Below are 14,477 nucleotides of genomic sequence, written 5' to 3' on the forward strand. Positions count from 1 at the left end.
GCCCAAATGCCGCCTGAGGATCTTTGAGCTCAGAACGGAAACTCTCTTTTTTCCGGTGGCCTGGAGTGTCATAAGCAATCCGAAGGTGAGCGGAATTAAATGCAAGTAGTCAGAATAATGGTGAGAACAAAAGGAAACGGCAAGTCACTGTTAACAATCTATTTTGGACGTAAAGTTTTGTGAAGAGAGAGACGGAACCTAGCTTCAGAAGGGGAGGGAGGTCCCGCAAGGTCGAATGAGGCCCACTGGTGGCTGGGGACTCATCTGGAGGAACTTCTCTGAAGAAGGGCCTGGGATCCATCTGAAAGCGGGAGTGGGAACCCAGGCCCGGGAGTGAGCGTCCAGAGCTGGAATGAGAGCTCCTGGGAGACTGACTCGAGCGCGGCTGGTTTCCGGGGCACCCACCTCCCCTTCTCCTCAGCTGATGCCCGCAGGCTGGGTCACGGCCCTTGAGGGAGAAGCCTTGGCAGAAGGTCTCCCCGCGGAGGGAGCCCATGGGTGTCTCAGTCTGTCAGTGGCAGTTGCTCGTTTTCTCGGGCTGCCAGCCCATCTGAGCTGTTTCTGTTGGAGGGGAAATCTGCCTGAAGTTACGCCTGAGGCCTGAGCTCTCTTATTATCAAATTAGGCGAATATCCGATACATAATGTGAATACCTGGCCTACTGCCATGGAATTTCTAAATATCCGTGTGCCGAAAGCTAACTCCGTCCCCACGTGTGCAAGCTAATTCAGGGGAACTCGCTCGTGTCTGACCCGTGTGGTAGTAGCGGTGAGAGCAGGAGTGGATCGGGAGCGAAAGGACCAGGTGGAATTTCTCGATTCAAATCCATGAATCTCTGAGGACTTCGTGAGCACGTTACACTTTAAGTGTCATTCCTGGCCTGAGAGGGAGCACGAACAGGACTTTTCTGACGGCTTCATGGAGACGTGAGACAGGAGTCGAGATCCACAGTATGCAGCGAGCGGTATCTTTGCTTATAGGCAGATCCAGAAAAAGCTATCAGCTCACTGTTGGTTCTTTCAAAGCACGTAGTAGCTGTGTGGTTGCCCGATAATGTGAGTGCCGTCCACCTAGACTGTACACGCACCTCACGCACCGAGTATCTGTCGGCCTTGTAGATGAGGAGGTGGCTGAGGGGCGTTTGCGCAAGTGACTGGGTTTGAATCTAGACAGCACCCTTTGCTGTGGGCTTGGTGAAGTGCAGGTCCTCAGTACACAGGATTCTCATCCTTCCTGGCCTGTTTCTGGCTCCTCTTCACCATCTGGGTTCCACAAGCCTCATCTTTAGCAGCACCGGTGTGCTCTTACCACAAACCTCCGAACAGCACGTTCTTTCAAGGTGCCTCCTCGTCCTTCACCGCTGGTGCTGGGCTCAGACCGTCCCCTGCCCCACGGCCCTTTCCCGGGACTTTCCTTTTCACTCTCCCGTGGCTAGAGCTCTGACCCATCCTCCAAGCGCGAGGCCTCTTCTCACTATTTCGCATTCCAGGCAAGCCTACTTATTCTGGGAGTTATTCCCCCTTGATACTTTCTGTCTATAACCAGGACCAGGACCAAGCACACAAATCTCTTTCCACGCAACCCCTTCTTGACGCTCAGCTCTGCCGGGCGTGTTGGTGCTGACTCTCGTATGGATGGTGAGTCGACAGGTGACCGGTGACGGGTGAGCTTTTCATGAACCACGTGAAAAGTATGGTTGGCAAGCCTCTGACACAGATTCCCCCATGGGAAAACATCGTCACCTCCTGAGACAGTCCTGGGAACAAAGTCAACGAACAGAGGATTCAGTGCTTCCGGACAAATCGAGTGCTTGTGGCAGACACAACCTGCCCCAGAGCATCCAAGGTCAAGTGTGAGGAAAGGCCTAGGAGTAGCGGGACCGGGGACTGAACAAGTCGGCTCTGCTCCTCTCCCGGCTGCAGTCCAAAGAAACGCCAAACAGGATGCCTCTTTGTTGCCATCGAGTGTCCAATTCTAAACTTTTGTTAACAATGTATACAATGTTAAGGCGCGGGAGAGCCGGCTTTACTGAAACTTGTGGATCGTGCACTTCTTATCCCTGCTACTGTTTGATACAATTAGAGTTTAAGAGCACCCTGTTTTCCAGGAAAGATACTATATAACGCAAAGGTGCGATTTCTAGTGCCACCTTAATTTCCCCAGTCTCTGGGTACGAGAGCTGAACCAAATGTTGTCTAGTATATTTTCAGGGACATGACAAGCTATTCAGATCCTTCCCGATAGATGTTCTGAAAAAGAACTACTAGCTGCAAGAACTAAATCTCAATTTCAACTCCGGTAGAGGAGAAGCTGCGCTGCTGGCAACAGTTAAGATAAACACTGTATCTTCCCAAGAATAGACTGGGTACCCCCAGCATTTACCTTGAGGCTGCAGCGAGGAAGACTAAGTCTGCCACTGAACTAGGTCCGTTTCTTTGACTTGAACCTTTATACGTGATTCCTGATATCTTCAGTTTCCGTGTGCTGCCTGTAGCCCGAGACGTACAGGGCGCACCCCTCGTCAAGGCTCAGATTTCAAGAGTCTAATACATTTCCATTCAGATACAGATAGCAATCTGCAGAAGAGAGAATAACACGTATCTCGTTGGAGCGTCACAGGAATATCATGACATGACACGTGTGGCCCCGCGCGCCCCCAACCACAAGCCCAGATCTCCCGTCTCCCCTCCGAAACCTCCCCCTCCTCCCCCCCATACCCAGCCACCGAGGGGGGCCCGGGGAGGGATGGCGGTCTCAGCCCCGGTTCCGAGAGGTCACTCGTGGAGCCGCCCTAGCTAGGCCGAGACGCCAGATGTGGCTGCCCTGCTGCTTCACGTCCATCTCCGTGAGCCATGCCCCAAAGGCACGTGAAATCATTGAGAGCAAATAGCGCCCCCAGAAAACGCAAAATGATCCTCCTGAACCCCACACGGCCGCCATCTTGGTGGATCCACGTTAGAGGTCGTTGGTAGGTATCCCCACTTGATGCCTGAATAGTACTCACACGGACTCGATTTCTTTTCGCTTTTCCTGGGTGCCCTAGCCAGAGAGATCACGTGGGCCGGAGAGCAAACACAGAACAGAACAGAGCCCCGAACCACAGCCAAGTCGAGGGCGTGCGGAACCGCAGGAACTCACAGAGCCTGTGAGGGGACCCAGATGGGGAAGAAGCGTCCGTGCTCACGTATCTCTGGGAAGGTTGGAAGGGGCGCCCGCCAGCGAGGCAGGTGCCGCGCGAGTGGCCGGAGACGTTTCTCCGTGGGATCTCTCGGGGTGTCGCAGGGTGCCGGGTGCAGGGGCACCCTGGGAGGCCCGGTCCACCGAAAAGCCCGAGAAGTCTTCATGTGGGGCAGGCACGGAATGGTTTCTTGCAGGGCCGGGCGAGGAGAATTCGGGGGCCCATACCTCCAAGCCCCACACGTCTCGAGAGGGCTCCACGTGGCATTCTGAAAGGCCGGGCGACGGAGGGAAGGGGTTCGTGGCTGCGGACAACGCCTGGCTGGAGGAATTCTTTGTCTTTGGCGACGGTTCACCCCGCAGGTCAGGTCATGCGGTTCCTCGACACCTTCCACGGGGCGGATGTTCACAGGAGGAGTGGGGACGGGACGGCGGACTCGCAGGCCACCCTCCTGTCCCCACTGCTCCCCTCCAGAACTGGAGCTCGAATCTAGATGGGCCTCTGACCGCACACATCGCTGGGTTTACGTCGTGCCGGCTTCACCTTCGAGTCTCACAAACTGGCGCTCTTGCTGCTTCTAGGAGTGTCCTAGAGAAGAAGACACCGGGTTCCGTACGAGATCAGCTTCTTGGACGCGGCCCTCTGGAGCCCGTGGCTTTGGCTTCAGGGGAAGCACGCTGCCTACGGTATAGCCTGGCCCGGAAGCTCATCCGAGGATTCCTCAGGAGTTCGCGGGCCCCGAGGATTCTGTTTCCGAAAAGCGTTTTCTGGAACCGGGCGACTTGGGGGAACGTGTCACTGGTCTGGAAAATGGAAGGCCGCTGTCAGAGGGTTCAGTGACCTTTACGCTCCCTCCTTTCACTTGAAAGGTGTCTTCTTTTTTCTCCCCACCCCGCCCCCCAACCCCCCGCAACACACACACACCCGACAGCTTGCCTGACCGTTGTTGCTGGGGAGATGAACTCTCAGGAGACGGGAGGCCAAGTCTCTTTCACACCCCGGGGAAGACGATGGGAACGGGTCCCCAGCCGTGCGATGTTTCCGTGTCTCGGCACGGCCGACAGCCTCCTCCTCGTTCTGGGTGCTCCCGTTTCCTCCACCCCCCACCCCCCACCCCATCCCATCCCATCCCATCCCATCCCACCCCATCCCATCCCATCCCAAACTAAGGGTTTAGTTTAATGCCAAACTTCTACAAAGAAATAAGCAAATTTTTGTGCAATGTCCAGTGATCTCTTTCTAGGTTGATAGACTGATCAATGCCGTGGTTAATTCCCACAGTAAGTGGATGCCACCCTGTAAATCTTCTTGGCTCATTGCCTGCCACACCCGCTCCATTGCTGGTTAGGAGTAATGTTGTAAAACATGAAAGAGAACACAAAATGGACTGATGACTCTGAGAGAAGAATTGTAATTGGAGGACATTTCAGGACTGGCTCTGATATTGCATCCCGGAAAAAGTAAAACTCATACAGAGAGTAGAAAAGTGGTTACTAGGGCTATGGGGAGAGGTTGGTAAAAGGGAACAAATATTCAGCTATAAGATGAATAGAGTCTGAGGATCTCACGTAAAACACGGCAATCTTTTTGACATGTTTTGTATAAATGAAATCTTATATGAAGATAAAAATCTAAGTAGGAAAGATGGAGGGAAGAAAAAAAAAAAGAAGGTGAAATATGTGAGGTGATATGAATTAACTGGATGAGGAATCCTTTCACATCGTAAACACATGAAATCACCACAGTTATATTTCAATTTCTTGCAATGTTGTATCTCAATTATACCTCAAAAAAGTTGAAATTTTAAAAAAGATATTACAAGATCTATGAAAAACCGTGAGGACTGTGTCTGGCTTGATAACATTGAGAACGTAGAACTCAGGCGATCCAAAACGTCCCCCTGACTAATAGAGTGCTTGTGTCATCGGTTACTCAATTCCGAATTATCATAGGTTCCAGAATTGTTGGTTGGATGCAAGATTTCAAAGCAGCCACGTGCTGGAAAACTTAGTTTTAATGAGTTTAGTTCTATTCTCTCAAAGCGGAGAGCTCTATTTAAAGATGATATTTCACGTGGACTTCCTTGATGTTTCGTACGCTGGATCAGAGACGGATATAGTGAGATATCATGAAGTAATTCCCTGTTTTTCTCTTTATAATTTCCGCGACATGATCCTTCTAGTTAGTAAGAAACATTTGTGTTGCCTTGAAGAGAATTAGATGATTATCATAATAATGGAAAGGGAAAGTAGTAGGTTTATGCTTGGCCCTTTTATATTTAAAATATACCTTTTTGGCTAGAGTGTGAGGCACAGGAGATCTAGATCCTGCAATCGAGGAATGAATCTGTGCCCTTTGCAATGGAAGCAAACTGTCTTTCTTAATCCCTGGAACCCTAAGGAAGTTCCTCAAAAGAGACGGTTTGCGACTAGGTCAGAAATGATAGTCTTCAAAGGCAATCCCTTTAACGTCAAAGGAACAAAATTTACTGACTGAAGAGAAGCCTCTGGGTAATACGAATGAGGAGTCTCTGACCTATGAGCAGCCCATCAATACTCCTATTGCCGGCAATAGGAGTAAAGAGGACATCCCATGACACAGAAGGACCTGTCCCAGGAGAGAAGCCCAGGTTCATTCTGCCCGAGAGGAGAAGGCGGGCCGAGCGATGGTCTGGGAAGGGTTTAGAGACTCAGGGTGCGGGCACATGGCTACGCTTGCTGATGAGGGGTCAGATTCCCGATGAGATGAGACGACACGGCTCGCCAGCATGGTGGGGCCGTCAAGAACCCCCTCGAATCTTGCAGACCCTCTGCGACCAATGAGAGAGAGCCAGGCACCACTGCTCAGGGGCACAGCTTCTGCTCTGCTCTTGGCAGGTCCCGGTCACCTGCCACCTTCCTGTCTCCAGCAGAGGTAAAGTGAGGCCCAAATGCCGCCTGAGGATCTTTGAGCTCAGAACGGAAACTCTCTTTTTTCCGGTGGCCTGGAGTGTCATAAGCAATCCGAAGGTGAGCGGAATTAAATGCAAGTAGTCAGAATAATGGTGAGAACAAAAGGAAACGGCAAGTCACTGTTAACAATCTATTTTGGACGTAAAGTTTTGTGAAGAGAGAGACGGAACCTAGCTTCAGAAGGGGAGGGAGGTCCCGCAAGGTCGAATGAGGCCCACTGGTGGCTGGGGACTCATCTGGAGGAACTTCTCTGAAGAAGGGCCTGGGATCCATCTGAAAGCGGGAGTGGGAACCCAGGCCCGGGAGTGAGCGTCCAGAGCTGGAATGAGAGCTCCTGGGAGACTGACTCGAGCGCGGCTGGTTTCCGGGGCACCCACCTCCCCTTCTCCTCAGCTGATGCCCGCAGGCTGGGTCACGGCCCTTGAGGGAGAAGCCTTGGCAGAAGGTCTCCCCGCGGAGGGAGCCCATGGGTGTCTCAGTCTGTCAGTGGCAGTTGCTCGTTTTCTCGGGCTGCCAGCCCATCTGAGCTGTTTCTGTTGGAGGGGAAATCTGCCTGAAGTTACGCCTGAGGCCTGAGCTCTCTTATTATCAAATTAGGCGAATATCCGATACATAATGTGAATACCTGGCCTACTGCCATGGAATTTCTAAATATCCGTGTGCCGAAAGCTAACTCCGTCCCCACGTGTGCAAGCTAATTCAGGGGAACTCGCTCGTGTCTGACCCGTGTGGTAGTAGCGGCGAGAGCAGGAGTGGATCGGGAGCGAAAGGACCAGGTGGAATTTCTCGATTCAAATCCATGAATCTCTGAGGACTTCGTGAGCACGTTACACTTTAAGTGTCATTCCTGGCCTGAGAGGGAGCACGAACAGGACTTTTCTGACGGCTTCATGGAGACGTGAGACAGGAGTCGAGATCCACAGTATGCAGCGAGCGGTATCTTTGCTTATAGGCAGATCCAGAAAAAGCTATCAGCTCACTGTTGGTTCTTTCAAAGCACGTAGTAGCTGTGTGGTTGCCCGATAATGTGAGTGCCGTCCACCTAGACTGTACACGCACCTCACGCACCGAGTATCTGTCGGCCTTGTAGATGAGGAGGTGGCTGAGGGGCGTTTGCGCAAGTGACTGGGTTTGAATCTAGACAGCACCCTTTGCTGTGGGCTTGGTGAAGTGCAGGTCCTCAGTACACAGGATTCTCATCCTTCCTGGCCTGTTTCTGGCTCCTCTTCACCATCTGGGTTCCACAAGCCTCATCTTTAGCAGCACCGGTGTGCTCTTACCACAAACCTCCGAACAGCACGTTCTTTCAAGGTGCCTCCTCGTCCTTCACCGCTGGTGCTGGGCTCAGACCGTCCCCTGCCCCACGGCCCTTTCCCGGGCCTTTCCTTTTCACTCTCCCGTGGCTAGAGCTCTGACCCATCCTCCAAGCGCGAGGCCTCTTCTCACTATTTCGCATTCCAGGCAAGCCTACTTATTCTGGGAGTTATTCCCCCTTGATACTTTCTGTCTATAACCAGGACCAGGACCAAGCACACAAATCTCTTTCCACGCAACCCCTTCTTGACGCTCAGCTCTGCCGGGCGTGTTGGTGCTGACTCTCGTACGGATGGTGAGTCGACAGGTGACCGGTGACGGGTGAGCTTTTCATGAACCACGTGAAAAGTATGGTTGGCAAGCCTCTGACACAGATTCCCCCATGGGAAAACATCGTCACCTCCTGAGACAGTCCTGGGAACAAAGTCAACGAACAGAGGATTCAGTGCTTCCGGACAAATCGAGTGCTTGTGGCAGACACAACCTGCCCCAGAGCATCCAAGGTCAAGTGTGAGGAAAGGCCTAGGAGTAGCGGGACCGGGGACTGAACAAGTCGGCTCTGCTCCTCTCCCGGCTGCAGTCCAAAGAAACGCCAAACAGGATGCCTCTTTGTTGCCATCGAGTGTCCAATTCTAAACTTTTGTTAACAATGTATACAATGTTAAGGCGCGGGAGAGCCGGCTTTACTGAAACTTGTGGATCGTGCACTTCTTATCCCTGCTACTGTTTGATACAATTAGAGTTTAAGAGCACCCTGTTTTCCAGGAAAGATACTATATAACGCAAAGGTGCGATTTCTAGTGCCACCTTAATTTCCCCAGTCTCTGGGTACGAGAGCTGAACCAAATGTTGTCTAGTATATTTTCAGGGACATGACAAGCTATTCAGATCCTTCCCGATAGATGTTCTGAAAAAGAACTACTAGCTGCAAGAACTAAATCTCAATTTCAACTCCGGTAGAGGAGAAGCTGCGCTGCTGGCAACAGTTAAGATAAACACTGTATCTTCCCAAGAATAGACTGGGTACCCCCAGCATTTACCTTGAGGCTGCAGCGAGGAAGACTAAGTCTGCCACTGAACTAGGTCCGTTTCTTTGACTTGAACCTTTATACGTGATTCCTGATATCTTCAGTTTCCGTGTGCTGCCTGTAGCCCGAGACGTACAGGGCGCACCCCTCGTCAAGGCTCAGATTTCAAGAGTCTAATACATTTCCATTCAGATACAGATAGCAATCTGCAGAAGAGAGAATAACACGTATCTCGTTGGAGCGTCACAGGAATATCATGACATGACACGTGTGGCCCCGCGCGCCCCCAACCACAAGCCCAGATCTCCCGTCTCCCCTCCGAAACCTCCCCCTCCTCCCCCCCATACCCAGCCACCGAGGGGGGCCCGGGGAGGGATGGCGGTCTCAGCCCCGGTTCCGAGAGGTCACTCGTGGAGCCGCCCTAGCTAGGCCGAGACGCCAGATGTGGCTGCCCTGCTGCTTCACGTCCATCTCCGTGAGCCATGCCCCAAAGGCACGTGAAATCATTGAGAGCAAATAGCGCCCCCAGAAAACGCAAAATGATCCTCCTGAACCCCACACGGCCGCCATCTTGGTGGATCCACGTTAGAGGTCGTTGGTAGGTATCCCCACTTGATGCCTGAATAGTACTCACACGGACTCGATTTCTTTTCGCTTTTCCTGGGTGCCCTAGCCAGAGAGATCACGTGGGCCGGAGAGCAAACACAGAACAGAACAGAGCCCCGAACCACAGCCAAGTCGAGGGCGTGCGGAACCGCAGGAACTCACAGAGCCTGTGAGGGGACCCAGATGGGGAAGAAGCGTCCGTGCTCACGTATCTCTGGGAAGGTTGGAAGGGGCGCCCGCCAGCGAGGCAGGTGCCGCGCGAGTGGCCGGAGACGTTTCTCCGTGGGATCTCTCGGGGTGTCGCAGGGTGCCGGGTGCAGGGGCACCCTGGGAGGCCCGGTCCACCGAAAAGCCCGAGAAGTCTTCATGTGGGGCAGGCACGGAATGGTTTCTTGCAGGGCCGGGCGAGGAGAATTCGGGGGCCCATACCTCCAAGCCCCACACGTCTCGAGAGGGCTCCACGTGGCATTCTGAAAGGCCGGGCGACGGAGGGAAGGGGTTCGTGGCTGCGGACAACGCCTGGCTGGAGGAATTCTTTGTCTTTGGCGACGGTTCACCCCGCAGGTCAGGTCATGCGGTTCCTCGACACCTTCCACGGGGCGGATGTTCACAGGAGGAGTGGGGACGGGACGGCGGACTCGCAGGCCACCCTCCTGTCCCCACTGCTCCCCTCCAGAACTGGAGCTCGAATCTAGATGGGCCTCTGACCGCACACATCGCTGGGTTTACGTCGTGCCGGCTTCACCTTCGAGTCTCACAAACTGGCGCTCTTGCTGCTTCTAGGAGTGTCCTAGAGAAGAAGACACCGGGTTCCGTACGAGATCAGCTTCTTGGACGCGGCCCTCTGGAGCCCGTGGCTTTGGCTTCAGGGGAAGCACGCTGCCTACGGTATAGCCTGGCCCGGAAGCTCATCCGAGGATTCCTCAGGAGTTCGCGGGCCCCGAGGATTCTGTTTCCGAAAAGCGTTTTCTGGAACCGGGCGACTTGGGGGAACGTGTCACTGGTCTGGAAAATGGAAGGCCGCTGTCAGAGGGTTCAGTGACCTTTACGCTCCCTCCTTTCACTTGAAAGGTGTCTTCTTTTTTCTCCCCACCCCGCCCCCCAACCCCCCGCAACACACACACACCCGACAGCTTGCCTGACCGTTGTTGCTGGGGAGATGAACTCTCAGGAGACGGGAGGCCAAGTCTCTTTCACACCCCGGGGAAGACGATGGGAACGGGTCCCCAGCCGTGCGATGTTTCCGTGTCTCGGCACGGCCGACAGTCTCCTCCTCGTTCTGGGTGCTCCCGTTTCCCCCACCCCCCACCCCCCACCCCCCACCCCCGCCACCGACCCCCGCCCCCAGCAGCCCTGCCACCCCACCCCAGACCAGACCGCCCGGCCCGGCCGCCCGGCCGCCTTTCCTTTCCGGTGTTTGTGGCCAGTTATTTTGAAATCCATGTTCTCCTGACCTCAAGTGCCCTTTCCCCACCCACCGGCGCATGCTTGTGTTTGTTGTCGTTGGACTTGATCACGGTCTCGACACAGGTTGACTTTCGTTTTCTCTTGTTGGGGGTCCGAGTGTCTCCTTCTTTTCCTTTCTTGCTCCTGGGCTTGCGTGTCTGTGTCTCTGTCTGCTTTCGAGAAGTCCTGCTTTGTTCTCCGAGCAGCGCTTGCCTGGTTTCGCTTTGCCGGTCGGTCCCTCCCTCCCTGCCTCCCTCCCTTCTCTCTCTCCCTCCCTCCCTCCTCCTTCGGGGGAGGGGGCCCGGGGGAGCCCGGGATGTCACTGGTGCCCCTCTCTCGGCCGTCCCCGCCCCGAGCCCCGCCGCCCGCCGGCGTCTCCGTGGAATGTCCCCCCACCAGCCTGGAATCGCGTGGGTGGGTGGGGGGGAGCGCGTCTCCTTCGTGGCAGCCTCCTGGGGAGCTATTTCCCAGCTCCTCTCCCTTCCTCTGCGGCCGGGGTCGCGTCGCGTCGCGTCTCTCGGAGGCGGCGGCTCCGGGCCGAGCTCGGGCGTTTGGGCGGCCGGCGCTGTGGCGTCCTCGGCGGCCGGCGACAGCGACCCGTCCTCGGGACATTGGAGCCGGTTGTCAGGAGCCACCTGGCGGCCGCTTTTATAGTGTCCCTCCCCTCTGGAGCTTCGGCGACCTTCAGGAGGGTTGTGACTCAGCCGCCGGGCCCGAGGCACAGCTCTCAGAGACCAGCTCTGCTGGCGGCGACAGTGGCGGTGGCGCCGAGGCCTAGGGACGTCCTGCTGTCGCCGGAGATTGGCTCTCTAGGTTCCCGAGGAGGGTGGCCGTCGCGGCGGCGGCGGCGCTCCAGAGCCGGGCTCTGGGGTGGCCTGACCGGGTCGACCAGCGTCTCCCCGTGCCCCTCCGGCCGCGGAGACGGACCGGCCGGACCCTACCTGGGCCGGGCCGCCGCGGTGGGCAGGGAGGGAGAGGGTCGTCCCTCCCTGGAGCGCCTGGGACTCGGCGGTCTGGCCTCCTCCCGGGCCCCCCTCAGGAGGGTTTGCTTTCTTCCTTCAGGAGGGTTGGCTCCCGCCCTCCAAAGGGTTTGCTGTTCGCCTTTTCAGAAGGGTTTGCGTCTCCCTTCAGGAGGTTTTTGCTTTCCCGCCCTTTCAGGAGGGTTCGCCACCCCGGAGGGTTTGCTTTCTCACCCCTCCCCAACTCCCTGAATCACGGCCAGGAGGTCAGGGACCGGCTCGAGCCGTCCTGGGTGCCCCGGACAGGACGGTCTGGGGCCCCGGGCGTGGTCCCTCGTTGGGGTCCGCTCGTCTCGTGGGAGGCGCCTCGCCGGCGGGTCTCTCTTCGTTTTTCTCTTTGGCAACTCGTAGCCAAACCCCCGCTCGGAGACTCGGACGGACGGGTACACCTACCCGTGCGGGCGAAGGGGGAGGGCGTCCCCGGCCAGCTCCCTCCCCCTTGGCGTCTGCGCCCCCACTTCGCCCACCGGGCGCCCCCTTCGCCCCCCTCCCCCCCCCCAGTCGACCAGATGACCCCCGACAGCTCCGGGCCTGGTGTTTCTGGGGTAGTGCTGGGGACAGGTGGCGGTGCCAAGGTGCCAAGGTCTCTCCCTGCCAGTCGTGGGTGGGCCCCGCTGTCGGGCGCTGTCATTTTGTCGCCCGAAATGGGCCTTTTCTGCCACCAGGTAAGTGCCGACACGGTCTCTCTCGGCGTCTGCCGCCGAGGACTTTGGGCCTCTGGACGCACGCGGGGCGCCTGGGCCTTTGGGCCGCCGGCCTGGGCCTGTGCGCCGGCTCCTGCATGGCGTGTCTGGCAGACCCGACCCGTGGCGCCACCTCCGGTCTCTGGGCGACCCGAGGGCGGCGGGGCGAGGCGCCGTGGGTCTTCTACCCTGTGTGACCCCCCCCGCTGCGGGCGCCCGGTGGTGGCCGGGACGACCCCCGCTCTGTAGGCCCCGTGCCCCGTGTCAGGCAGCTCCTCCTCCTGGGGTCGTCGGCGGCTGTCGCCTGAGGCGAGGTGAGGTGTGGCGGGGGGAGGCGGCCGGTGAGGCTTAAAGCGGGCCCCTCCGGCGACTGTCCTCACCGTGCCTTCCCCCCTCCCCCTCGGCTCAACGGATCGATGTGGTGTGGTCGTGCTCTCCCGGGCCGGGCCTAAGCCGTGCCAGGCGAGGGACGGGCGTTCCTGGTGAACGTGTGCGGTCTTCTCAGTCTGTCCACGGGGCTCCTCGCCTGCCTTTCCCCCTGCCCGTCGGGGAGGGTGAGGAAGGCGGGAGGGTGGGTGTGGCCTCCGGCCCTGACTCTCGGTCTCCTGCCCGCCCCCCCTCCACGGGGCGTCAGTGAGGCCGTCGGCCTTCGGACACAGCGGACGCTCTCGCTTCGCCTTCTCGGCGCGTGTCCCGCGAGCGGCCCTCCCCGCGGTGGGGAGGGCTGTGCCCGCTGCTGCGCCGCGCGCCCCGCGTGGGTGGGTGAGCGTGCCTCGTTTGACCCTCGGTGGTGCCCCTGGAGCGCTCCAGGTCGCCCCTCAGGTGCCTGAGGCCGAGCGGTGGTGTCGTTTCCCTTAACCCGGCGTCCTCCTCGTGTCCCTCACCGCGGTGGTGTGTGTGTGTGTCCCGCGAGTGGCTCTCGTTGGGGGAGGGGTCGAGACGGGAAGAGAGGCGTGCCTGTTCCCCTCGCCTCTTCCGTTGGGGGCAGGTGCTGCCTCGTCGTGGAGGCACGGGCCGTGCACACGCTCCCGTGTGGTCGTCCGCTTACCTGTACCGCAGACCCCTCCCGCCCAGTCGAGGATCGGCGGCTCGTGGAGCGCCTCCGTGGGCCCGAAGGAGAGACGATGGGGTGAGGGACGGCGCGCCCTCGGTGAGGAAGCCTTCTCTAGCGATCCGAGAGGGAGCCTCTGGGGTACCGGAGCCCCCGGCCGCTGCCCCTCCTGAGTGCGCAGTGTAGCCGCCGTGGCGACTGCCAGAGCACGTGGGCAGAATCCCCCCGCCTCTCCTCTGTGAGGGGGGATGGGTGCGCCGGCCCCGCGGTGGGGCCGTGTGCCGCTCGTTGCCTACCGCGGCCCGCGCCTCCCCCCGCCGAGTCGGGGGAGGGTCCCGCCGGGCCCCGCCGGGTGTCCGGCACGTGGGGGAGGACCGTGCGTGCGCCGCGTGCGTGCGGCCGGCCCCGCGGTGTGAGTGCAGGTGGAGAAGGGCCGGGGGGCGACGCCCGGTCGGCCCCGGCTTCCCCAGCCCCGCGGCCGTGTCGAGGAGGAGTCCGTCGCGCCCGCCCTCGTCCCCGAGCCGGTGGCGGCGCGCGGGCGCGGTCTGGGCCGCCTCGCTCGAGAGCGTGTCCCCGGGATGTGGCGCCTCGGGGTCAGACTAGATGGAAAGACGGATCCGTCGAGGGTGGACGGGAGGAGACGGGTGGACGGCGCCGCCGGCCCTGGCGGCGGGGCCGGGGCGTGGGACTCCGCTCCGGGGCCGGCCGGGGCCGGCCGGCGTCCCAGGCGTCGCGGGACCGCCCTCGTGTGTGGGTGGCGGCGGGATCCCGCGCTGGTTTTCCTGGCGGCCCGGCCGTGTTCCCGGTGGTCTTTTCTGGTCCCCGGGCGGCGCCCGCGGCCCCTGTCCCGTGGCCGTCGCTGTGCGCGCTTGCCGGCCCCTCCCCGCCGCTGCCGGCCTTCCTCCTCGGCCCGCGCGTGCGACCGCCCGCGTGCCCTTCCCCCCCTGTCTGGGACCGAGTCGGCTTCGCCTCCTGTGGGTGTCGTCCCCGGGCGGAGCAGTGCCCTCGGAGTCCCTGAGAGAAGTGAGGGGAGGGACCTGGCGCGGCGGGGTCGCGCGAGTGAGGCCCGTGGCGGGCACGCCGGTAGGCAGGCGGGAGAGCGTTCTCCCGGGCCGGCCGCGGCTCTGGGTGTGTGTGTAGGTGGCGGTGGGCGCGAGCCCCCGTGAGGGGAGCCTCCCCCACCCTCCGCTTGGGGGTGTGG

The sequence above is a fragment of the Giraffa tippelskirchi genome, chromosome 11, assembly GCF_054371585.1.
Source record: "Giraffa tippelskirchi isolate mGirTip1 chromosome 11, T2T-mGirTip1v1.2.pri, whole genome shotgun sequence".
NCBI classification, from domain to species: Eukaryota; Metazoa; Chordata; class Mammalia; order Artiodactyla; family Giraffidae; genus Giraffa; species Giraffa tippelskirchi.